The following is a 27,510-nucleotide window of genomic DNA, read 5'->3' as shown; positions in this document are numbered from 1 at the left end:
TGAACATAAAATCATCATTTAAACTGCCTGCAGAGCCATTTGGATTATTCATTAACTGTTTGGCCCACAAATATCAAGGTGCTTTCAGGTACCTTATTAGTTAGGCTATGTTCAGATTATATGATATTTGGAGGCATTTATATTATGGTGTGATTGGAAGATCCTGACATTTCAAATTAGTTGAAAATTTTGATTGAATTAGTACTTTAGGAAGAGGTATACTTCCTAATGAAATGCTTTCCAGAGTTACACCTTATACTGTGTTTACCCTCCTGACAACTAGATATATAATAGCAGCTGCATTGCAGAGGTCTTAAATGAGTGTGGGATTTATATAATACTGTAAAGACAGATTTCCATCCACTAACAACTCTTGGTATTCTCATTAGCTTTACATGATGTGACATTCCCCAGATACTTTAGTCGGGTATCTAAATTTGTTTAAGTAATTTTTGATGATATCCCTATGATGTACTCTTGCTGTACCTGCTAGCATTTTTTTGATCATGCCATAGGAATCATGGAAGAGTCTCTCCCTTGTATTACAGATCTAAACTATTGACTGAGAAGTACAGATGAAGAAGGCTGTGAAAGAGGTGGAGGAGGAAGAGAGGAAAGAGGGGGATTAGGGGGAGAGTGTGATAAGCTGGAGAAGAGAAGTAGGTAAAGGGGAGGAGGAGAAAATTCATTAAATTAAGTCTTTGGGATGAGGTTGACTAAAATAAATGAGCAAAAACATTTGAAGACTATGCTGGTCTCTTCTAGTGCTGTGCTTGTCATATTATGAATGAAAAAAAATGGAATTATTAAAACGCCAGTTGTCCATATATAATTGAAAAGAAACAACAGTACTTTTCACTGTAGTTCCTCTAACAAAATTTATTAATTTTCCAAGGTTATATTTTGCCTGAGAAATAATTAAAGCAGTGGATTTGAGAATGACTTTGGTCAATAGCCTATTTTGCAGGTCTAGCGTCAGTAATTGCTTCCTTTTGATCATGGCCAGTGTTTCCTACGGTCGGAGGCTGCTGCTTTGGGAGGAGGAGATGATGGCAATTTTATGTCCTTTCCCAGAATCTCATTGATACAATTATCTAAAGTACATATTACCTATAGCAAAGGTTTATCTGTTTTGTCTGTACATTATGAGGACAAGGAATTTTGAAGTTAGAGCAGGGTGCATGGGGACAAACTCAAAGATATTGTGTCCATAATTGTATTATTCTGATCTCTAGTTTCTGTTTACATGGATTTTAATTTTTTAAAAATATTACCAAACTAATACTTTTCAAAATTATTTTAGAACTTTTTAAATTCTTATTCATAATAAATAGTGTGGTTAAATATATGTGTATGTGTATATATTTATATGTATATGTAGGTATGTATGTGTATGTGTATATATATAAATATATATTATATATATTATATATATATAATATATATAATATATATTTATATATATACACATACACATACATACATATACATATATACATATATGTATGTATGTATGTACATACAGTTATGCAAATGAAGTATTATTGGAATAAATTATTTTTGTAAATTTCAATTCATGACATTTACTTATAGTAAAGACCTTGAGTAGAGCACTGAACTCATTCTAAGGAATATAAAATGTGAATCATAATGGCATATATGACAGAAAAATTCAGTAACATAATTTTGACTTACTTTATATACTTATATTTTTACAGAAAAAAATTGTCTGTGTCCATAATGTTTTTCAAGAACTTTAGCTTTCTACTTTAGATTAGAGTAAAACTTGGGAATTAATCTGAAATACTCCTAAGAATTTTTGAATCAACCTTTAAGCTTTAATAACATCTGTACACTTCTCACATTCTTTTTAGTTTCTCAATGTGAAAATTATGACACACTTCTGAACTAGGGTTGATTCTCCAAATTTCATAGCTAATGACTTTTAAAACCTCATATTGTACTCTTTCTGTGGCCTAATAAGAAGCCATCAAATGCATAAACATGCATATTGAAAGCAAATCTTCGTTTGAAGTGTGTGCTAGCTTATGTGGTTTGAGAAAGTCTCAGCATAGATGGCATCAACTTTTATAGGAAGCCACTGACCCAGAAAAAGATGTTCCTCTCTGATCTCTTGTGCTGACTCTAATGGTCCCAGCACAGGGATGGATTTATATTGGTTAAGGTTCTAATTAAAGCCTCTTAGATATCAGAACTCAAGTTTTATATTAAAAGTTTCAAAATAGCTCATTAGTTGTCACTGAATAGCTTGACCCGAAGCTGACCATTAATTTCCTTCATGAACATATTTGCTGAAGTATAAGGGCATGTGCTAACACAATAAAAATCTGGACCTAATTAATAAACATTAATTTGGAGCCAGGTATTGTGGTGCAGGCCTTTGTGGCAGGGCTTTCATCACAACACACGAGACAGATGCATTCAGGTATTTTTGAATGAAGACATCTATATAGTGATTCCCAGATAACTCAGGGCTGTTATGTAGGCTGAAAACACTTTTCAAGAATTTTAGCTTTCTATTTCCAAAGATCAATTTAGACAGAACTTGTCAAAAATTAATCTGAATTTATCTACTAGGAAAATAAAATGATACCTTTTTCCTTACTTGAAAAAGTTGTATCAGTACTTTGTCTTAGATTGCTACATGCCCTTGCTCTTTTCATTAGCAATCTGTCTGCGAGTTTTTATTTACTAATGCACCATAAATAAATTTTATAACACTTATAATTTGTTCAATAGTACATCAGATTTTTCTCACAGGCTAGCTGTCCATAACAGGGTATTGATTCTCACATTATGCTATGATGGTCTGATAGTGACTCAAATATCTTCTATCATTTCTATATTTCTGAACTGTTCTTGCTATTATCTTACTTTCTCTTTCAGTAATGCTATAAAATACGCCATTTATGTCTCAAAGATATGTTAAAATAGATCTGAATTTATATATTTTCTTTGACATGTACGCTAGGTGCTTAATGAAAAAAAATGCTTAACTTTCTCCTTAAAACTAATAAACGAAAAATCTTCAGAAAAAAAGCATAGATGCTGAACATACATGTATTCCATCCAAGTGGTTAGGAGCATCTTGGATATTATTTATTTTACTACCTTAAATGTTCCTTTGGGTTTATACTTGCAACACAGAACTGATTGTACATTTGCCATATTACTATCTTTAAATCTTTGAGACACTCCTGGAATAACATTGACACAGGGGTTCTCTGAGTGTGTATGACGCTCACTCTCACTCGGTTGTTTTGACATGCACTTTCATTTTCAGATTAAAATTTAGTTGATTAATTTCGATGCAATTAGCACTACTTATTTTAAGATTTGACTGTGTATTATATAGGTTCTGTGACCTTTACAACTTGCTATAGTCATGTGACTTCTTCCATACCACTGATTCCCCAGCGGAAATATACAGTGTTTCCGGACATACATTAGAGCAGCTGAGCCTACAAAATTGCCCTTTCACTTTTTAAAATCTCTAACTCCTCCACTGGGGACCCCATTAGGGACCCGGTGCTCAGTCCAGTGGTTGGCTGCAAGTATCCACAATGTATTTGTCAGGCTCTGGCAGAGCCTCTCAGGAGACAGCTATATCAGGCTCCTGTCAGCACGCACTTCTTGGCATTCACAATAGTGTCTGGGTTTGGTAACTGTATATGGAATGGCTCCCCAGGTGGGGCAGTCTTTGGATGGCCTTTTCTTCAGTCTCTGCTCCACATTTTGTCTAAGTATTTTATCCTGTGAGAGTTAGAGAAAGGATTGAAGGAGAAGAAGGGGTTTGCAACCCCATAGGAAGAACAATAATATCAACCTACCAGAACCCCCAGAGCTCCCAGACACTAAACCACCAACACATGGAGTGACCCATGGCTCCAGTCACATATGTAGCAGAGGATGACCTTGTCAGACATCAGTGGAAGAAGAGAACCTTGGTTCTGTGAAGTCCTGATGCCCCAGTTTAAGGGAATTCGAGGGCAGGAAGGCAGAAGTGGATGGGAGAACACCCTTATAGATGCAGGCGAGGGGTGATGGGACAGGGGATTTCTGGGGGAGGTGGAAAAGGGGGTATTATTTGAAATGTAAATAAAGAAATATCCAATAAAAAGAAAACAAGATAAAAGAAAAAATTGTCCTCTCCATTTGCCCTTTTCAGCTTTCCAAATTACAAAGTGATTCTACTCTGGACCCTCGAAACACTTCCTTATGTCAAAGTTGAATTTGGCTATAGAAAGAAATGGTTAGGGATGTTTAATGATAAGACAGACAAACCAAGAGTACCTGATGACTATAGTGACACTATGCCTGCTATAACTGGGAGAGTTCTACAGTGTCTTTCTATAAGATGGCCACTGAGTACTATACAAAGGACTTAGAGGATATACTACAAAGATATAAACAAAAAAAAAGTGATTTGGACATCAAGTTGCTTTACGTTTTTCTTTTTTCCTTTCTTTTTTCTTCAGTCCTTCTCTTAATTCAAACATAGGAGTCCCTGACTTTCTTCCAAAGGTTGGGTGTAAGTATCTGCTTCTGTCTCAGTCAGCTGCTGTTAGGGCCTCTCAGAGGACAGCCATGCAAGGCTCTTGTCTATAAGAACATCATACATAGTAGTGTCAAGCTTTACTGTCCTCTCCCATGAGATGGATCTCAAGTTGGGCCCGTCATTGGACGAAGTTTCCTTCAGTTCTGTCTCTTCTTCACTTTGTCTCCTGCAGTTCTTTTAGACAGGAACAATTTGTGGTCAAGAATCTTGACTGTGGGTTGGTAACCCAGTCCTTCCACTTGAGGCCTCATCTACCTACTGAAGGTGGACACTTCTAATTCCCTTTCCCTAGTGTTAGGAATTTTGGCTAAGGTGGTCCCAAATGAGTCCTGAGAATGTCTCACCTCCCAGGTCTCTGGTACTTTCTAGAGGTCCATCCTCCACTCCATAAGGGTGTTTATTTCTATTAATTCTCTTGGCCCTGTAGGCTTCTCTCCTGTCGCTTTCCTCCATATCTGACCTTGCTCCCTTTTTGCCTTCCTCCTCACCCCTACCACTCAGATCCCTCCTTCCCTCTGCCTCCCATAATGGTTTTCTTATCTTTTCTAAGAGGTATTGAAGCCTTCTCTCTTGGGCATTTGTGCTTGTTATACTTCTTAAGGTCTATAGGTTGTTTCCTAGGTATTTTGTACTATGGTGATAATATCCACTTATTAGTGAGTAGATGCTGTATATGTCCTTTTGGTCTGAGTTAACCCACTCAAGATGATATTTTCTAGGTCCATCCAATTGTCTGCAAAATTCATTATTTCCTTGTTTAAATAATATTCCATTTAGTAAATGAACCACATTTTCTCTATCTATTCTCCAGTTCAAGGACATCTAGGCTATTTCCAGCTTCTGGCTATTACAAATAATGCTGCTATGAACATAATGGAGCATATGTCCTTGTCGTATGGTGGGGTGTCTTTTGGATATATACCCAAGAGTGTTATAGTTGTGTCTTCAGGTAGAACTATTTCCAATATTCTGAGGAACCGTCAAATTGATTTCCAGAGAGATTGTACCAGTTTTCAATCCCACCAGTAATGAAGGCATGTACCTTTTTCTCCACATCTTTGCCAGCATGTGCTGTTACTTGAGTGTTTTATCTTAGCCATTCTGATTGGTGTGAGGTGGAATATCAGCGTTGTTTTGATTTGCATTTCTCTGATAACTAAGGACTTTAAACATGTCTTTAAGTGCTTCTAAGCCATCCAAGATACATTTGTTGTGAATTCTTATGCTTTTCTTAAAGTTAATCCTGATATGGAGGGTTTATCTAATGAAATAAAATTTAAAATGCATAAGCGAATTTCATTGGGTAAAAATAAAACTCAAAAGCCTCAGCAATATTAGTGCAAATCATTTTATCGAATTTCTAAATATTATTTTAAGTTACCTTGATAAAAGAGTAAATGGGGTAAAGTGTCTACTTGTCTACTTCCTTTTGGTAGACAAGAACTTTTAGGAGAGCCTGGGCAGTAGATAATCAAGAAACCTGTGAAGAAATAAGGACATTTTATTTTGATTTTTTGCTTTGTTTGTCTATACATTATATGCTTTTGTAGGATATGGCTTGTATAACTCTAAATACTACTAGAAAATATCATTGCTGAATACTCATTTTATACTACCAAACACTTTTGTATACATAAAGACTATATTTAAATTTTTAGACTTATTTTTAAAAATGTAATGTTTACCTTTGGATAATTTAGCAATTTGTAAGTGCAACTTGGAGTTTTAAAAGGTGAAATGATAAAGGTTTTTTTTCTTTTAAGAAACTACTAGATTGAGTTTATATGAAAAAATACATGACTTAAATATGTTGACAAACATGAGATTCATATCAAATCTTCCCATAATTGTATTACACATAAGGAAGTTTTTAAGTAATTAATTTTAGTGCTGAGATTTTAGCATTGACCCTTATATGTAGTGGAGGAAAATTGTTCACCTGAACTATCTCACTAGCTCTAATAAAATTATTTGAAGTCTTCTATTTTAGTGGAAGTTTCAGTTGATTTCAGGAATTAAGTCATTATTTGATCTACATTGCCTTTGAATTTATAATAGAAATTATGTTCAGGTTGAATGTTTCATAAATCTACCATGAGACAATCTATAACCTTAAAAATATGAGAATGAAATGATTACAGGTTATGTGTTATACTCAATACATCTGTTTTTCTATTTTTAAATTTTTATTGGATATTTTATTTATTTACAATACAGATGTTATCCCCCTTCCGCATTTCCCCTCCCTAGAACCCCCTATTCCATCACCCCTCCTCCTTTATGCTTTTATATCATTTTAATTAATGCATGTATTAAGGTCAGTTCTAGGTTGAGGGTCTAGCAATACAATAGATGCAAATAGTCAAGGAACAAGCAAGACAATAAACTCAAATAGTCAAAAAAATATTCCATGATAGATAAGGAAGGCACTTTTGTCAGAATGACCTAAGACAGGTTCAGTCTTGTTAATGAAATTAAAAAAAGTGGGGGAGAAGAGGCAGAGAGCCTTTGAGTATTTCTTCCTGCTTGGAAGGAATATGACATTGGCCAAGGACAAGGAAGTAGGCTTCAGGCAGGAATCTGACATTAGGCTAGAAAAAAGTAATTTCAGGTTGGATCTAAATCTGAGGCTAGAACAAAGAAGTAATTTCAGACAGGAATCTAAATTCTAGGCTAGAACAACGAAATAAGCCTCAGACATGAAAATGACCTTGGTCTAGGACGGGGAAGTAGGCTCAGATAATTTGGTCATCCTATTAAGCCCTTAGAAACAGTGATCACAGGAGTGTTTAGGTAACTGGGTTTAATGCCTTGCTTTTTCTTTGAAAACATCTGTTTTGCTATTGTAACATTTAAGCTTTCTAAATATAGTGTAAATTGTATACTGTTTTTTTGTGATAAGGGAGTACTTACCAAGATAACACAATAAAAGATGTTAATCTATTTCAAATGTTCTTGATGTGAACATTTCTGAATTCTTTATTCCCTTTATCTCAGTACTGTTAATAACATTTCTTATGTTCATTTCCTCTTCTGTAGGTTAAATGCAGGCAATGATAAAGTTGATAGACCATTGTCTCTATTTGTTTAATTTTTAAAAACAAACTATTACAAAAAAAATAAAAAAGCTTTTCCAGCTTCAAAAGCATATTGAGCATGCTGTGGTATTGACCTTCGTGAGTAGAGAAAAGGAAGGTAGCCAGACAGGGTACGCATATAACATTCTAAAAATTATAGATAACAAAAAAAAAGGGGAAAACTCACATTGTAACAACCTACATTCCTGGTAACTAGTCAGCTCTTGGATTTTTATTATTTTTCCAGAAGATTGTCATGCATCCTACAAAAGTAATATGTCAGTGACTTTATTGATATGTTACTGACATTGTCTGCTGGTCTAAAAAGACCATCTATGTTTGAAAAACCAGTGTTATAAATATTTTGTGAATTTTACAGGATGAATTATAGATTAGCAAATTCCATAACCTAGGATAGTAGAGGAGACTTCTTATACTTTAAAGAAATTTAATAAGCACAGGTTTGTGTATTTTTTTCTTAAATGTGGACTTTTTGTTATTTGATTTCTTTAATGGTTGCAATTCTAATTATCAAAAATAGAGCTTCAATCTTATTCTCCCAGAATATTACCATGTAGATATATCCCATATAAATTATGAGTTTTAATTTCTGTATATACTAGAGAAGAGTTTACTAAAAGTAAATTGACCAATAATGATTAGGAACTTTTGAAAGCAGTAATGACATTTTATCTAATGCATAAAACAGCACTAAACGAGTGATATTCATTATACAAATATAAACAATTAAACTTATGAGGAAGATGTCAGTGGCTTCTGCTAATAAGTCTGTCACAGAACACAAATTGTCTTTGTTTTCTAATAAAACATACTTCCAGTGTCCAAGACCAGAGAATCATCTTTGACTAATGCATTCCTTAATTTGCGCAATCTCTGTGCAGTTTCGAAATTTTGTTATTCTTAAAGTGACCAATATCTACATGGCTAAATGGATGACCAGATCTAAAATTTCTCTATCAAAAAATTTTCAATTATAGATAAATCATAAAACAATGCATTATTTTAGTTTTCATCTCTCTGTATCTTCTTCTATCTATCTGTCTTGCTCTGTTTCTCTCTGTGTCACTCTTTTATTGTGTGTGTGTATGTGTGTGTGTGTGTGTCTGTGACTGTATGTATGTATGTATTCACATATCATGGCAACATGACATGATTCTAGATGTTACTGAATAACACATTTGCCTTACTTTTCTACTTTGACTCTGTGGGTTCCAGGAATCTAAGTCAGGCCATCAAAACTGGTAGTTAATCCCCTTCCCCATGAACATCTTTTCAGCCCTTCCCCAATATTTTGAAGAAACGTTCAGTTTTTCATGTTGATTTTTAAAATCCTTCTTGAATAAATTCTTATCTTTTATTTTTTAATATGTAAATTATTCTCCCAGATTCCATAAAAGCAACTCTTTCCTCAAATCTTAATAAGGTGAATCTCAAGAAGGGTTGAAAATAATGCTTATATAAAAATGATAATACTGTTTATCAGTTTATTTTATAGTTTACCAGATAAAATATTTTTATTTGAAGCCTGCTTTACTTCATATTTTTGAAGACAGTTTTGTCAAACATCCACTGCTACTATTCTGCAGTTGGAAGCCATGATTTTGCTAAAAGCTTGATGTAATCAACTATAGCCCTCTCAGATGCTCTCAGATACTCCCATAATAATCTCCTCATAAATGAATGTCAAGAATTCACAATGATGTGTCTCCTAAGGCTAGTTTTATCTTCTATGCCTTTGTTTCCAACTTATTTTCATGAGAGTGAGTTTGAAGAAATTACAAATAGAGTGAATAGTTACTCAAATGGACATTTTCTAGTATGGTTTGAGATTCAACAACAAGAGGGAGAAAGATTGGTGTTATGAAACCTTTGAAATGTAGTCAACTATGGATAACCTTTCTTGAAAAGGGGAAAAAATGAGAGTGTGACAAAAGGTCATGATAAATAAAAGATACTGTTTATGGCATTTTAGATTCTATGATAATTAGATTCAAATAGTGATGTAACATCAATGAGTGTCCCAGGTAAACCTGAGTTGGGAAAATATGAAGCTTCATGTGATACCTATAGAGATGGTCTACAAAAAAGGCACCATGACAGAAGACTGCTAACTCCGCATGCAGAAACAAAGGTGAGGATTTACAAAAAGTAAAGAGATAGTAAAGAAGGTGGGGAAGCGGAAAAAGAATCAAAAAGAAGAAAACAGCCAAACAATTAGAAATACTTGAAAAAACGTGAAACAAGTAAGGAAGGACAGAAAGTGCCAGGGGAAAAAATCTCTTCATAAAGATCCTAAGACCTCAATCAAAATTAAAGCAAAGAGGTCACTTATTCAATTCTTTTCAATATGAAGGTAATTATTTCTTAAAGTATAAGCAGTAATAAGATAGAGGATAGTTGCTTGAATAGCCAATGATTATGAGTTTTAGTAGGTCCTTAACACCAAGAGGCGTTTTTCAAAAAAGGTACTAGAAAAAACTGTATTAACAAAGAAATATATTAAAGATTTTACTATGAAGTGGTATATATATATAAAGGTTCTAATTTTACTGCCATGAATAAGAAAGTGGTACAGAAGAGCACGTTGGAGAGCATGGGAGATGGAAGAAGAGCGCTGAATCTAAGACCAGCCCACTCATCATTATTAGACACTGGCTCAACAACAATAACAAAAACAACTTTTACACATTTTAATTGTATATTTTTAAAACATATAATAATATTTTATGTTTATTACATTTAAAGACCAATTAAAGTACAATCAATGTATAGATGTAACTATAATGTTTTATTTACAAATAGGGTTACAATTTTAAGACCGAAGGATGTGATCTATAAAATCCTGCTACATGTAATGTTTTCCATTCACTGGGAACTGGTTTTATCATATAACTGAACTTCTGATTCACAGTCCTTGTGATTATCAAGTCACTATAACACTAACTGTGTTTTATCTTTTAGCTTCTCTATAACTAAATAATGGTCAGTCTTTACACTGAAATAGTGTAGGTAGAATTGATTTAAGTAACTCTTCTGTATCGTATCAGTGAGAAGTAGAGGGAACATTTATTGTGGCCTAATTTTAAGTCAGAATGGCCATAGGCCATTTAATTTAATGCTGGTTGAGGACCACTTAATGAAACCCATTGTTATTGCTTCACAGAGATTACTGGATGTTGATTCAAAGCTACAAAATAAAGTGCATATAAGATCCTCAGGGGCTGATGTGACTGTTAGAGGATATGAATATGTACATGTTTGTATCAGGCAAATGTGTGTGTGTATAGATGTGTGTGTTGAAAAATTATACTTGTAAACATGTTTCCACATATCTCTGTGTGTGCACTCCATACAGCAGCTCTCTACATCAATTGCTACTATTTCTATGAATTCTAATGACCTCAAGAAATGGGAGAAGGAGCTGGGAGGAGCAGAGGCTAATATTGGAATGTAAAATGAGTAAATAAATAAATTAATGAGACGTTCAAAAGAAAACCCTATAAAGCACCTGTATGGATAGATGTAAAGCTAATTAACTAAATAGTAGAGTATAACCACTATGCGTGTAGCTTTTTCATCGTTATGTGTTCCATAAGTAAGTGATAATTAATTTAAATTAAAATGTCAGGATAAGTGAAATACAATTTACACAAATGATACATGTCTACATCTGAAAGGTGTAAAATTTTTATTTTAGGATGTCTGTCTTACAACAATAACACTTCTGGTAGGGATGGAAAGCTATATGCTTTGTGTGTGTGCCAATAGCCACACAATCGTGAATGCCAGAAGCATTTTTAAAGTAAACTCATATTCATAAACTACTGGTATTACCTTAATTCAATGACTGGCAAAATTATTTGTGAAATTACAACCTGTTTCAGCCCCAAGCTTCTTGTTCATTTTCAAATAACTATTGATTCATATTATAGAATGCAAGACACCTGAATTACTTATTCACTCAAAAACTTCTGAGACATTGGCTTTTCTTCTTCATGGTAACATTGTCCCATGTGCCTCTAACAACTGTGAATGCACAGATGAACTGATAGATCAATCGCATTGTAAAATCACAGTGCAATGATGATGCTCAGTAGCAGGCATTGTATGATCTTACTAAGAGAAGAATTAGTGTTCTGCCTTATACTATGTTTCTGCTTGAGTTCCTGCTGTCAGATATTCCTGCGTATGTTCTTTTCCTAACTTCCCTCAAAAATGACTGTGATGTACAAGTGGAAGCAAAATAAACCATTTCCTCCACAGCTTACTTTTGGGTCATGATATTTCATCATAGCAATAGTGACCATAACTAGGACACAATTTTTATGCATTTATCCACCCTAGTAACAAAGAGTAAAAAGAGCAATCTGTGATCTTTCACTGTTACCACTCCATTTGAACCACATGGATGAATTCATCAATGGTCATATCTACAAGATGCATGTGTTTGAACAATGTCTCATGTCAGATTACAATACAACCTGCTGAACATAAAAACATTCATGTGTGGTGCCCTTAAAGTGATTCATGTTCCTTCTGTTCTCCCTTATGGTATTCAGCTATGGTCATCTAAGCATTTTACCAAAATACACTTTTTTTGTAGCACTGTGGTCCACAATTACCATTCGTATCCATGTTTATGGCAGATTTTTAGTACTATAATGAATTGTGTTATACAATTGTATAAGGAAATCCATTTTCAGCAAAATATTCTGTTTTTTGAGAAACAGAATTTTGAAGTTTGGAGTCAGAAATATGGAGCAAGAAAGACTATCAGCTAACAAGATACAAAAGATAAAGAAGGGAGAAAGAGCGAAAGAGAAGAGAGAGAAAGAAAGAAAGAAAGAAAGAGATCAAGAGAGAAAGAAAAAAGATAGAAAGAAAGAGAGAGAAAGAGAGAGACAGAGAAAGAAAGAAAGAAAGAAAGAAAGAAAGAAAGAAAGAAAGAAAGAAAGAAAGAAAGAGAAAGAGAGAAAGATTTTAGAAATTCATTTTATCGTACAACATATTCTGGGGATATATACAAGATGAGTTTATGTCTTTAGCATGAAGCCTAGCTTAACTAGATCAGGTTCTCCTCATTAAGATGACAAAGTTTTAACTTTAATGATGCTGACAGTTTAGTCTATATTAAGGGAGCTTGATTGAAATGCATGATATTATGTGTTAAATATGTCCATATCAGTGTGACATATTTAAATATGTTCCTGAAATATCTCAACAGTAGTCTAGTATATACCATAAATATACTTACTGTTTATGACCTTACTAAAATGAATTATTAAAATAGCAGAATCAATGATTATTTTTAATATAATACTGTCTAGATAAAAGTCTAATAGATGGTAAATTATGTTTTAAGGAAAAGGAACTTGTGTATTTTGATATTTATTTATAGTATAAATTATTAGATATAGGGTAATGGATATCATGATTTATATTGCTAATTCTATATTCTTGGTGATAACTCTATGTCTAGCATGGATAGAACCCAACACACACATATTAATTTAGCTCCTTTTATATGTCTGTGGAGTGTTGAAGGAATGGTAGTGGTTAAAACGAAGTACTGTCGACAGTCTCTTCTATATCATACCTATTTACTTTTACTCACTGTCTCTCTTTCTAGGATAACTCTTGATTGTTTACTTTTTAACACCTAAGTATTTGTTTTGTTTCACTCTTTCTAAGTATGTTTAAAAGTTACTATTTCAAAAACTTCAATGTAGTTAACGCAACATCCACACACATACATACTAATTTCAAAAAAGAAGCATCATTAGAACTAAGGAAAGTAAAAATAAGGTTGTACATATTAATGTCATAATAAAATCTGATACATTCAGAGTGTGAAAAACACAATGTGCTGTTTAGTCGGACTTTAGCTGAAATTTGGGAATATGTTTGCTTTTTATAAGTTGCTATGGGAAACTTATTTTCCTGTCTGTTTCTCTTTCTCTCCATTCTCTGCCATCCCTTAGATTGAGGAACAAAACCAAGGATGTCTGTCTTCTCTATTACTCAATGCAATCCATCATAGAGATGGAGTACCTGTAGATGCCAAGGATGGATCCTCCTGAATTCTCAATACTCAATATGTTTTCTCTACGTTAGTGAACTCTCAGGGTCAAATTTTCCTGTGTTCATTTCCTCCTCTAGAGAAGCCACCCTCCCAGACTGTATTTTATAAAACCTAGAAAGGCAATTTTGGTGTTCAGCAATGATTCTTTCTTTTTGACATGTCATTCAAAAACTCTTGATAAAATTTAGAAGCATGGAATGTTCTTAATCATCTTTCCTAAGTAAAAAGCCCTAAGCTCTTCAGGTCAGATTACAAAATGTATCTTTTCTTTCATTTTCAATTTTTGAGTTTTCATATCTGCATAAAAATGTATTATGATTAAATTTATCATATTTCATCTCCTCAAATTTATATTCTATACTCCACCAGCACTTTTTCCTCCTAACTTTATTCCCCCATTTAAAAATCTTACTGAGTTAATTTAGTATGGCATGCATATACATAAATGTAGAACCATCTACTGAAGGCAGGGTATCATCTAATAGGATGATGCATCACCGTTAAAAAGAAAATCTTATCTCCCTCACCTAATTGCCATCAGTTGCCAGTATCTCTACATCTATGGGTCAGACTTCAAGATTCCCTCCTCTATCCATGCTGGTATTTTAGCTACTCACTCATATAGAGGAATCTCTTCAGGGAAGTTGGGTTAAGGGCTTTTCAGGACATTAAGGTAGGGTATTATCTGGGTTTTCATACTTGAACTGGACTGGACAATCATCTTTCATATTTTTGTTCATAAGTCAGTGCTGGCAAACAGATTTCTCTAGAAATAGAACTCTGAATGACAATCATACGTCTTTAATAAACCTGTAAGAAATTTTATCCTATATTATGGTACATAAGAATACTTAATTTGTTTTAACATTGAAGGGTATGGCCTTAGAGGTCATGCATATTTTCTTCAAACATAATATACAGAAGATGTTATTTAATATGTAAACTCTTATACTACCCAAAGACATGGACAAGAAGAATCAAAACACCTAAGAGCCACCTGAAATGTAAAGTCTTAAGGGCTGTTGAATAATTATAATGGTTAGTGTTTTTATTTATTTATCAATATGTCTAGTTAGTTAAGCTATCAGGACTCAATGGGGATGACATTACCTGAAATGTCCAACAGTGAGGAGATGGAACTGGAAGAGACTACATCCAATGGATAGACATGGCCTCCAGTTGAGGTTTGGCACCACTCACCCATCATGAAAGTTTTTAACCCAGAATTGTTCCTGTCTAAAGTAAATGCAAGTACAAACATGGAGCAGACACTGAAGGAAAGGCTACCCAGTGACCAGCTCAACTTGGAATCCATCCCATGTGCTCACACCAAATCCTGATACTATCACTGAGGCTATTTTGTGTATGCAGACAAGAGCCTGGCATGACTGTTCTTTGAGAGGCTCTACCAGCAGCTGACTGAGACAAATGCAGATACTGACAGCTAAACATCTGTTTGTGGTCACAGACCAATATCAAAGGGTTGGAGAAGGACTGAAAAAACTGAAGGGAATTGCAAGCCCATAGGAAGAACAGCAGTGCCAACTAATTTGACACCTCAGAGCTTGCAGAGACTAAGCCAAAAACTAAGGAGCATACCTGGGCTGGTTGGTGGCTATTGGCACATTTTTAGCAAAGGTCTACCTTGTATGGCCACAATTGGAGGATGCACTAAATCCTGTGAAGACTTGATACCACAGGGAAGAAGGATACAGATGGTGATAAGGCAGACTCTATGGCTGGGTGGGAGAGCATCCTCTCTGAGGTGGGGCAGAGTGGGAAGGTGGGATCAGAAAGGTGGGAAACTTTCGGAATGTAAATAAATAAAATAATTTAATTAAAAAAGAAATATGTAGAGTGATGTTATACTTTTTAAATGGGTGTGTAGTTTTGATATTAATCATTGAGAATGCAAACTATTTTCTCCTTGTACTGCATATTGAATATCAACATGTTTGCTTTGTAATTTGTTTCTTTTAAAACAATCATCTTGTCATATTTTAAATAGAACATTATTACATGTTATGGCTTTTGACATAATACAGTCATACTTTGTGCTTGACTATTCTAACTCAAATCTAAATAGTTAAAGTTTTAATAACATTTTCTACATTGATTGTAAATACATTCTGATAAGTTTCTATATTTCAAGTGCAACATCCTTCAGCTTTGGTTAAACTTAAGCTATGTAAAATAACACAATGCATTCACTGCAGAGATTTCCCTATGGGAGACTTTGATTACCTCCTCACACACTCAGTACAAACCAGACTCCATCTGGCTCTTCCTGAAGCTGTTATATGTCACATTGGATATCATTATGTCAAATGATGTATTTTACTCTACTATCTTTTTCTCAAGGAGTACATGAAAAAGACTTATAAATTCTTCTGTGATTAGCCTACTAATTATGCCTCCCCATTAATTTTACACTTCAGTATTTTAGCAAAAACATATCTACTTACACTTCTTAGATATTTTTATTCCAATTAAAAAACATTAAGCTATGATTAAACTATCAAACTTTAAATTTTGTAAAATAAGAATTCAGGATTTACTTTTCCACTCTCACCATTTATTAAATTTTAGGCACTTCCTTTTTTCTACATCCATTCCATAATATATATAATATATATATATATATATATATATATATATATATATATATATATGTGTGTGTGTGTGTGTATATATACACACATATGTATGTAATTCATATACATATGTGTGTATATATATACACACATATATGTATGTAATTCATATATATATACATATATATATGAAATTAGTCTTTTATCAAATGCTGAACATAGTGAGATGAAGGATTTGCAAGTGACAGATCTTCGGTTATTCCTTTTCATAGCACCCAGCTACACATCATATCTTTTCTATGTGTTGAAACTCTCTATGATCCTGTTGCCTTCTGGGAAATAGATTTTATATTTTTGTTCTCAGTCATCTGTTGTTTAAATTCCTTTGAAGGGGGGAAATGTAAGCAATGTATACCTTCCCTCCCAAGCTCTCAAAGGCATAGTTATGCATAAGTTCATCGTCACTCACTATGGAGGAACTAATGAGTTGACTGTGTTTTCTTAAAAAGCAATTGGGAGGATGATGTTTGCATCCCACAACTGTCTTCAACTAAAAAGAATATGCAGCAGTGATGATGGCTTACTCATACTTGAATAAATGAAGAAGCCCCTGCTCTAATTCCTTCCAGGGTCTAGGCCTCTTACCCCTTCCACATTCCGTGTTAGCAAGTGGTATGGAACACCTGGATTGTTAGAGAAGAATCTCCTGCTTTACCCCATGTCCAAACCTGGCATACACATATTTTTATGCAAAGGCAATGTGGGAGAGGGAGATGTTATATCTGAACTTGCCAAAATGATGTTTGTTTTGGTGGAAGACATCAATTTTGTACCATTTATACTTATGTCAATTCAGTTAATGTCCACTGTCACTTTTGGTGGTAAAATGTACACCTATTAGACATTTTTTAGTCCTCTATTTCTCACAAAGATGAATGAAAGTCAGCACTTTCATTGCATATGATTAAACTTGATACCCACACACTTCTCTGTAGAACTCCACACTAGTGATTATATATGCATAATTTAATAGCCAATGCATAATTTAATATACACAATATATACTGTGTATATATCACAGTAACACACGGACACATCAATTATTATTTTTCTCACAATCTTCATCAGAGAGAGAGAGAAAGAGAGAGAGAGAGAGAGAGTGATAGAGAGAGAGAGAGAGAAGAGAGAGCAAGCCAAATACATGTCATTCACAGGTTCCTCTGAAAACATCAACAAATATAAAGTGGGTGAATAATTCTTGTGGAACAAAGTGAAAATTTTATTGTGAATTAAAATTTATGAAACTAGTTTTACAATTGCTCACTATTACACTTTGCAAATAGATGATTTTCTTAAATGACTGATGGTGAGTATATTCTTCCATCTAGACCCATGAATACTCAAACTGAAACAGAAAAAAAGAAAAAAAAGTAGGTGACCTGCATGCATCATTATCTTTGAGAAACAAAAGACTTTGCTGAAGATACAGGCTGAAATCTAGTGTCTGTTCTCACATTTGTTAGTGCACTTATCATCGCAAATTCATCTACTGTAATGATGAACGTTTCTCTACACATTTGAACATTTAATTTTTTTATATTCCTTCATGTGGCTGTTGAATCAAAGTCACCTCAATGATAAATTCTTAGACTGTAAGATTAGAACCTTCAAAGTTTCTTACTGTAACAAGTAGCTCAATGTAATCAATTGAGTACTTAACAGATAATGAGTTGATTAAAGACATAATTAGGAAGCCAAACATCAAGGATAATAAACGATTAGGGAAGCTTTTGAAAGGATAGAAGTAGTTTGTGGTAGCTTATATGCGTTGCTTTTGTGCTGATATGGATCATTAGTTCATTAGTGCCATTGCAAGCTACTGAGTTTTCAATATCAAAGACAGAGAACTAAAACACAGGGAGCTGAAGGAGTCTTCTAAGACAAGTGTGAATATCTATGATATTAGTAATAATTCACAAATTCATTTAAAATTTACTTAAATGCTACTGATTTTCTAACAATTGTGGGAATCCATGTCAGTAGACATATTTAAATCCAACTCTTTGGATTTATTCTCTTGTAGGAGACACACTTATTATGAATATCAAACTTAGCTGAAATTCTAAATGTCAGGAATATGCCATGAGTTATCTGGGATCCATACCAAGAGGCAAATGGAGTTGGGGTAGAAGATGAGGAATTTATAAGCAGACTCAACAGGGCAGAGAGTGATATTGAAGAAATCATACTGGAGAACAGGGATATTTGGGAAAATTGACTCTGATAGTCCCAGCCTGCCATGGCCAGTTGAAGAACATTTTTCTGGTTTTGCATAGCGGGCTGACACAAACACACAAACACACACACACACACAGAGAGAGAGAGAGAGAGAGAGAGAGAGAGAGAGAGAGAGAGAGAAAGAGAGAGAGAGAGAGAGAGACTAGAAGGAAAACTAAGTTAAGAGTACATTTTGAAATAATTTTCAATCTATTCTTCCTTAGAAGAAACATGACAAGTGAAAAAAAATGAGTTGTTGCAAATTATAAAAAAAAAAAAAATCTTTTCAAGTTGTTGAGCCAGCTCTTTATGATACTTTGTAAAATATGTCCTTGCAGAATGATTGATGGGGAAAATATTCTTATCTCTGTAAATATGTAAATTAATTATTATGGCTCAGGAGGCCCACGCTATTTTAACCTTGACTACACACAGAGAATATTTACTTAATTACTTAATTATAGTAATCTGTGAAAGAGATCAGTATCCAGCTGACCATTTCAACTAATACTGTCAGCTTTTTTCAAATTAATATTAATTCTGCTCTTCTCCAAGTATCAATTCTCTAATGTCTCCTTTGGCCTTGGTCCTATGTTTTAGAGAAACTGAGGCAATGTTTTTTTTCTCCTAGCCTAGAAGCACTGTTGACTTATGTTCAATGCAAAACCAAAAACAAATTTTAAAAAAACCCAAATCCAGAAAACAGTACCATATCAGTCCTGCAATTCTGTACACCATACAATGCTTTTTTCTCTTCACTGTGGGCTAGGACAATGCATCGTGGTGTAGAGCATAGAAAAGAATATTGGGAGTTTATATATTATAAAGATTCTTTGTTGACTAGAGAAGGTAACTATTTCTAAGAATAGAACATCTGTCCTCCTCACAATGGCAGGAACATGTTGTCAATAGAGTGAAATTGTTATCATATGGCTTAGCTTTTTCCATGTGGAAGTATAATTATTGATCTAGATAGAAACCTGAGCTGGAATCAAAAGATTTCTTCATTTTCATCTGTCTGTCTGTTTGTTTGTTTGTTTGTTTCATGGTTGTGTACAAAAGGCAAATGTATATCAATATTATATTTAAAAAATTATAGCATCAGAGGTTCCAAAATGTAGGGCCTAGGGAGTAGTTATACCTTATTAAAAATCTTTTGATTTTTTAAAAGTATTAGGAGTTTTAATAAATTAGTTCTCAGTAAATATTAGAGAAAGCATTTTATCTAAATAGGTTTTCCTTAAAATATTTAAAGCAATGTTTATAATGTTATATGAAATCAAACAGAATATTTAAGATGTTAAACTATTTCTGATTATCACAATAACATATTGATACTAGACATTTCTAGAGGTCATAACTGTTCTCTACATAAGTATAAAAATTGTTGGGTTCCAAACACTAGAAATATTTTCTTCCTTAATAACAGAAAACTATGCTTCCCTTTTTATTCACCTCTATTTTATGGAAATTATAGAATTCACTACTGTCTCAAAGACCATTTTATTATGAGCTTATTTATAAAGCTCCATGACTAAGTGTTACTATGATAATGAATTATTTACATTCCAATAACAAGTCACTTTTTATATAATTTATATACTTTTTATATAATTATATACTTTTATATACTTTTTATATAATTATATACATTCCAATAACAAGTCACTTTTTATATAGACATTAAAAATAACTCATGAATTTGATAGGAACTCACATAATTACCATGATATCAAAATCCAAATCACTGGTGTAATTTAATAAAAGACAAATGAGACTTTTTCTTATATCATTGTAAGTAGAGGTAAGAGGACATGTTCAACAATATGAAGCAGGATTCAGTCCACAATCATGAACACACTAGCCTGGGTATTCAAATAATTAGCCTGAAGATTTATAGTATACTTTTTGAAGTTTTGAATCTCTTTATTTATAGTATACCAGCATCTCTCTCTCTCTCTCTCCATCTCTCTCATTCTGTGTGTATACATATTTATCTTAATTATCTTATGTCTAAAACAGTATAATAATCTACATTTTCATAAATAGTATATGGCAATAGCTCATATTGACTTTACATTTAATATTATATTCCCTTTTTCTGATTATATTTTTCAAAGTGTATTCTGTGTTTTTTCTACATTACATAATAGTATATCAAAGTATTAAAAATGTTTATATTTATTTGTATGTGTGTTATGGTGCATGTGGCGTGTGTGTGTGTGTGTGTGTGTGTGTGTGTGTGTATGTGTGTGTATGCCTGCACAGTATACAGAAGTGGGTATCTGAGAAGTACAAGGAGTATTTGTTTCCTACAGCCAGTATGGCATAGAGAATCAAGTATCAGGTAAGTGCCAAGAAGCATTATCCATTGGGCCTTCTCATTGGCCTACAATGTTACAAGCCCTTCACACTGTTTACCATCCTACACAACCAGGTAGTTCTATGTGATACCAACTTTTGTGAGTCCTCACTTTAAATGTAAGCACACACATTGATGGGAAGTGAGAATCTATTCTCTGAAAGGTCTATATGATATCTCTATGAGACAGGTAGTTTTCTATTTAGATACAAATACCTCATCCACAAATACCTCATCAGACTCATCAAAATTGAGGTGTTGCTATTGGGGAAGTTTTTTTGAGCCTTTCCATTCCTGGAATTTCTTTTTCTTCCCATCTTTCACAGAGAAAGATAAATTTCTTTCTCCTTTATAATATATTCTCCATATGCTCATGAGTTAAACACGCCTGCCTTTCTTCTCATTTCACTGAACTTTTGCCAATGTGTCCTTAAGTTTGCTCTTTTCTGAAATCTTCTCTTATGGCCACTATTTTCCAACAGATTAAAGCCCTAAAGCTTTACACTGCACTATAATCCATGAGTCACTGAAGCTTTCATCTTTGTATTTGATGTTTCCTTAGCATTCTATCTCCTTTGTTTTCCAAATAGAACCAGGTTATTGAGTATACATGTGTTCCTAGAAAAGCTGTTTTTTTGTTTTTTTTGTTTTTTTGTTTTTTTTAAGAATTCTATATGGTCTGGAAAATCTGACTTATTCTGTAAGATATGATTTTATTAGCTGATATACTTTAAAAAGTCTTATTTAGTTACTACTTTATTATTTTTATGAGACAGGATCTTGCTCAGAATTAAAGGGATAGAGACAGAAGACTTGTTGGACATTCAAACTAATGTGGCCTACATAGAGAATTTGAAGCCAGATGAGCAAGATCCTGTCTCATAAAAATAATAATACAAAACACAATACAACATAACAGCAAACTACAACCACTTCTTACAATTGCTTTAAAAAGTAATCAAAAGTAAAGATCCATTAAATTACCATTATAGTTCTTTATAGTTGTATGACTTGGGAAAACCATGTTGGCTGTGTTCTGCTGAAGAACAGTTACCAGGGAAAAAAAAGTAGTTGTAGTATGACAAGACAAATGGAGACATTTTAGACAAGAGTTCTGGAAGGACCCACACAGCTCTTGGGCTGTACTTTCTGCCAAAATGTTCTTGTGATAACATATGGTCACATTAGGTATGCAGTGTCACATATAGAAATCTATCGAATCGAGGTATATGTGAGGTGGGTGGGTAGGAAATGATAGTTTATATCAGAATGACTCTGGATCTTGATAAGAAATGAATTCTCTGAGATTGAGTTGATGAAAATCAAATGACATAATTTAACTAGTAGAAATTGGTTTTTTTGGATCAAATATCATCATCTATCATTTTTAAAAAAAAATAAGATCTGAGAATTAGGAATATATTTTAATAAATGTTTTAATATTGTATTTTCTCTAATGGTTAAATCACACTTTGATGTTTGAGGATGAAAAAAAGACTATTTTGGTACCATTTCCTGCTGACTTGCAGCATGGCTATTCCATCAGTACATAGCAGCATTGTGGGTCATAGGCTTTCTAAGACACAGAGCTTGATCACTACACCAACATACCCTCTTTGTCATGCAGATATTTCATTACATATCAAAGGGTTCATAATCAAACATGTCATAGAGCTATTACAAGTTTTAAAATATAATTATGATTCCTATATAGTTTTTAAAATGTTTACTATCTTGTAATGTGGTATTATATTATATATAATTATACTTAGATGTATATATATAAATATACATTATATATGTGTATATATACATACATATATATACAACTATACAATTATAGTTCTCATACTGTCATTGATGGAATGGACTTTATTGTAACTTGTATCTTGTTCCTGAGATAAATTGATGAGATGAGAGTGTTATGTAAACAGTGCAAAGAGACAGACTGGAATAAGCCCAGATCATTTCTTTCTCTGTTTTAACTATACTTAGTACTAGGCTTAGAAGTGTCTAGCCTCCGTACAGTCTAATCTTTCAAGCTGTCTGATTCAAACTGCCTTCTCTCAGCTTCTGACTGAATTGGTCTGTTTGGCTTGAAACTAACTCTGGCGATCTGTTCTAATCTTCTGGCCCTTACTCATGCTCTGGATTGTTCTGTCTTTACTTGAAACCTGTCTCTGTAAAACTGTCCCAGTAAAACTACTACCTGGACCCTATCCCCCACCAATGTTCTCTTAAGTAACCTCATTTTTCTATCTCTTTTTGTGAGATTAGGGCATGTCCTATCTCTGACTCATTCTGCCAAATATTTCTCTCATTCATCACTTTGTCTACCCCTCAATCTGACATGACTTTTAAATCATTTCCTTCTACAAACTTTTACCTTCATTGTTAGAGATTAATGTTGTGCACTAAGGGCATGTCTAAATTCCAGCTAGATCATATAGTGCTAGAAGTCCTTGAATATGTTCCTTTGCCAGAGCAGCCATGTTGCTGGATAGCCATTCCTCTGCATTTTGTAGTTCTTAAAGAAGTTCAAAGTCTTAAAATAAAATCTTACATTGGAGAAACATAAGAAAAAATTAAAACAGCAATAAAATCCAAAGTCCATTTTTTAATTTAACTTTCAATGAAGATTTCTACTGCTTGTACTTTTCTACATAGGTTAATATTCTGTAACTTCCTTTTTGTTGTTTATCCCATTAAATAACAATACAAAGTATTTGTAGTAAAAAGGTCTTCAGTCTAAAGTAGGAGCTATGAGTAAATGTAACAGTCTCAGCTCTTAAGGAATTTTTAGTCCTTTTCAAAGTGACTTGTATAGAAATTACATGGATTTTAGAGGATTCTCATAATTTCCCACTACTAGGTGAACTTATGAAGATTCTTTCCTTATGGTTGCTGTAGCTTTATCAGCCATAGTTTTAATAAGAGTCTGAACCTATTTTTATGAAAAATAAGGATAATTGCAGCCGAACATTCTGTTGAATAGCATCGAGTCAGATTTCTGAATTATTCTATTCATACTAGAGCTAGGAAGTGCACAGCCTACATTCTCAGGCACATCATTTGCTTTATGGGTTAAAACTGTACATTTCCTACCAAAATGGTACAATAAAATTGACTATAAAAAGAAAAAATTATGGCATTCATTTTTGATTATGGCTTTCTGTTTACTTCTAAGTTGATTTATAATCTCTACTAATTAACACTAGTTTCCTTATTATCAAAACTTACTATGATGGAAAACTAAATGGAGTATATATATAAATAAAAATGTGCTCACTTGTTATAATTTGGTAAGATATGCTGGGTTTCCCATGTGATTTTATGGGAATTCTGGAGACCTAGTCAGTAGAATTTTACAGTCAAGTGCCATGTGACAGAGCAATGACTGGACCAGCCTCAAGATTAGGTGAGAGTTTACTCATGTAGACAGTAGGTATTTCAAAGTTCTATGATGGAGGAGTGAGAAGGTGTTTAAACATAAAGTCCTATATTATCATTTATAAAATTGGGGGGTTTTCTGATGTGAATCATGTTGGGTTTTCATATTTATTGTCTAATAGAAAAAATACTTTTTAAATTTTTTTTTCTCAGGTTCTTTACAGAAGATTTTTTGGTATGAGTTTTATTTGTATTTTTTTATTTGCTATTAAAACAATTTGAGATTAATGGAAATTCTAGGTTTACAAATGTAAAAATGATTATATTCTTGATTAAACACTTCAATTTATGTAACTCATTTATTTTGGCAGATTCCCACTTAGAATTTCTAATACAGTCTTAAATAAATGAAGTGCATTATTTCAAATAATACAAACTTACAAAAAAAATCATGCTGTTTTTAAAAATTTGTTCATTTTTTCATACAATATATACTGACTACAATTTTCTTTCCCTTCACTCTTCCCAGACTACCTCTTCCTGACTGGCTTCCCTTCTAAAGTTTCTCTTCAGAAAAAAAGCAGGCTTTCTAGAGATACCAAGCAAACATAGTATAAGAAGATACTATATGATGATGGACAAACCCTTGGGGAAAAATGGTCCCAAGAGCATGCAAGAGTCAGAGACACCCCCACTCTCACTGTTAAAAGTCTTACAAGACATCTAGCTATAGAACCATAGCATGTGTGCAGGGAACCTAGATCAGACACATACAGACTTGCTGATTGTCCCTTTAGTCCCCCTATGAGCACTGATTAGTTGATTCTGCAGGCTGTGCTCTCCTGGTGTCCTTGACTACCGTAGCTTCTACAGTCCTTCTCCACCTTCTTTGAGGTTCCCTAAACCTAGTGTTTGGCTGTGGGTCTCTGCATCTGTTTCTATCACCTGTTAGATGATGCCTCTTTGGTGATGATCAGGCTAGAGTCTAATCTATGAGTATAGCAGAACATCCTTTGGAATCATGTTGTTGACTTTCACTTTAATTTTTTTCTCTCTTTCTTTTCATTATTTGGAGGTACCAAGCAGAGATAGGCTGTGAAAGAAAGAATGGAGGAAGATAAATGTATTTTTAGTAGAATATTTTCTCAGAATAACATACAGTCCTATTAAACTATGCTACAATTATGCATATAAAATACATTTTCTCATATATAGTGAGATTTAAATTTAATACTTTATAGAGTCTTTCAATAAGTAATCAGTGATATGACAATAATAGTTGTGTTAAACCCGGCATTGTATTTTAAGTATAAGTGCTTATGCGCAAACATTTTATATTACTTTATTTTATTAACTTGAGTTAAAATTTTTTTAGGCTAAGTCACAGGTAAGATATTAACTGTGTTTGAGCATTTATGTGATTGCTGGCCTTCACTATGACTTTTTTCTTTGTTTTTCCTTCTCATAGATAATTTATTCCATTCTCATTTACTTTAAATACTTTTTTATTTTAACATAACTGCAATTATATGGCTCTTGCTGAGTAGCTCTGTTTAACTGGTCCTTTCTTGCTGCATATCTGCCCGAAATATGTTGATAAAACATTTATGCTGTCAAATCTGCCTCTCTGTTTTCTAAAAGTCTATGGCATAAGATGGTGTACATTTTTATAATAATGGATAGAATGGAAAGTTTTAGTTTCATAGCAATGGAATTAAAATATATTTCAAGGCTTTCGTTATGAATCTACCTAGGCTTCATTTATATAATATATTATGAAATAAAATGTGATATTTATACAATAATATTTTATATAACTGAAGCTTGTACTTTACAAAATTCAAAATGCAATCGATTTTACACAGAATTGCATTCAATGTATTCTATATCATATCACTCAAAAGTCATTAAGTATTTTCAAATATGTGACTCGGCTGATTTTTGGTTTATGGGATAACTAGGAAAACAAATGGAAATCAACAACAGGTTCTCAACTGGGTTACATTAACCCGAACTGCATGGACTCTGTATCATCAGAAATTTGGAGATATAGGCTGGACAACACCTACTAATTTATAAGGAAATTTCATTTTATTTTTATCATATAAGAAATGTAATGATAATTATTATACAAAATTTTAAAGACAGTAAAATGGACATAATTAAAAATATGTTCTCATGTATTCTTTTTTGTGTACACTTTGTACAATTCAACATACTATTTTATGTTAGCTGCAAAGATGGTGGCTTGTTATTCCTAAGTGTTTTAACGTGCATTTTGTGAAATTATTATCTAAGATACCAGTAATATGGTTATTATTTCCTCAAAGATATTTTGATTTTATTCAGAATTCTAATTTTGTGTATGTTTTCTACTTATTACCATATCTAGTGAAGGTGCAAGTTTTCCATTCATTAATGTATTATGAGTTGCCTATCATGGAGAAAAGTGATGTGACCACCTCTCTCAAAAGTAAAAGACAAAGACAAAGAGTTGAGGAAATAAAACCAATTACTTCATAAAATCACAGTATAAGCTGTTTTGACAAGATAGTTCTTTAGGTGATGGTGAACACTTCTTTTCTTCTCTTCTCTTCTCTTCTCTTCTCTTCTCTTCTCTTCTCTTCTCTTCTCTTCTCCTCTCCTCTCCTCTCCTCTCCTCTCCTCTCCTCTCCTCTCCTCTCCTCTTCTCTTTGATATTTTCTTTACTTACATATCAAATGTTATCCCTTTTCCCGGTTCTCCCCAGGCCCCAGAAATCCCCTATCCCCTCTCTCTCCCCTTGCTTCTCTGAGGGTGTTCCCCTACCCACACACCCACTTCTGCCTGCCTGCCCTTGCATTCCCTTACACTGGGGCAGCAAGCCTTCACAGAACCAAGAGCCTCTGCTACTATTGATGCACAACAAGGGTGTCCTCTGCTACACATAAGGCTGAAGCCATGGGTCCTTGGTGGTTTAGTCCCTGAGAACTCTGGGAGGGGTCTGGTTGGTGGATAATGTTTTTCTTCATATGGGGTTGCAAACTCCTTCAGCTCCTTCAGTCTTTTCTCTAACTCCTCCACTGGAGACCCCAGAGCACTTCCACTTGTAAAAATAACATCAAGAAGCATAATGCAAGTTTATTCCA

This window comes from Arvicanthis niloticus, chromosome 16 (assembly GCF_011762505.2).
Source record: "Arvicanthis niloticus isolate mArvNil1 chromosome 16, mArvNil1.pat.X, whole genome shotgun sequence".
NCBI lineage: Eukaryota > Metazoa > Chordata > Mammalia > Rodentia > Muridae > Arvicanthis > Arvicanthis niloticus.
This window is presented reverse-complemented; position numbering follows the sequence as displayed.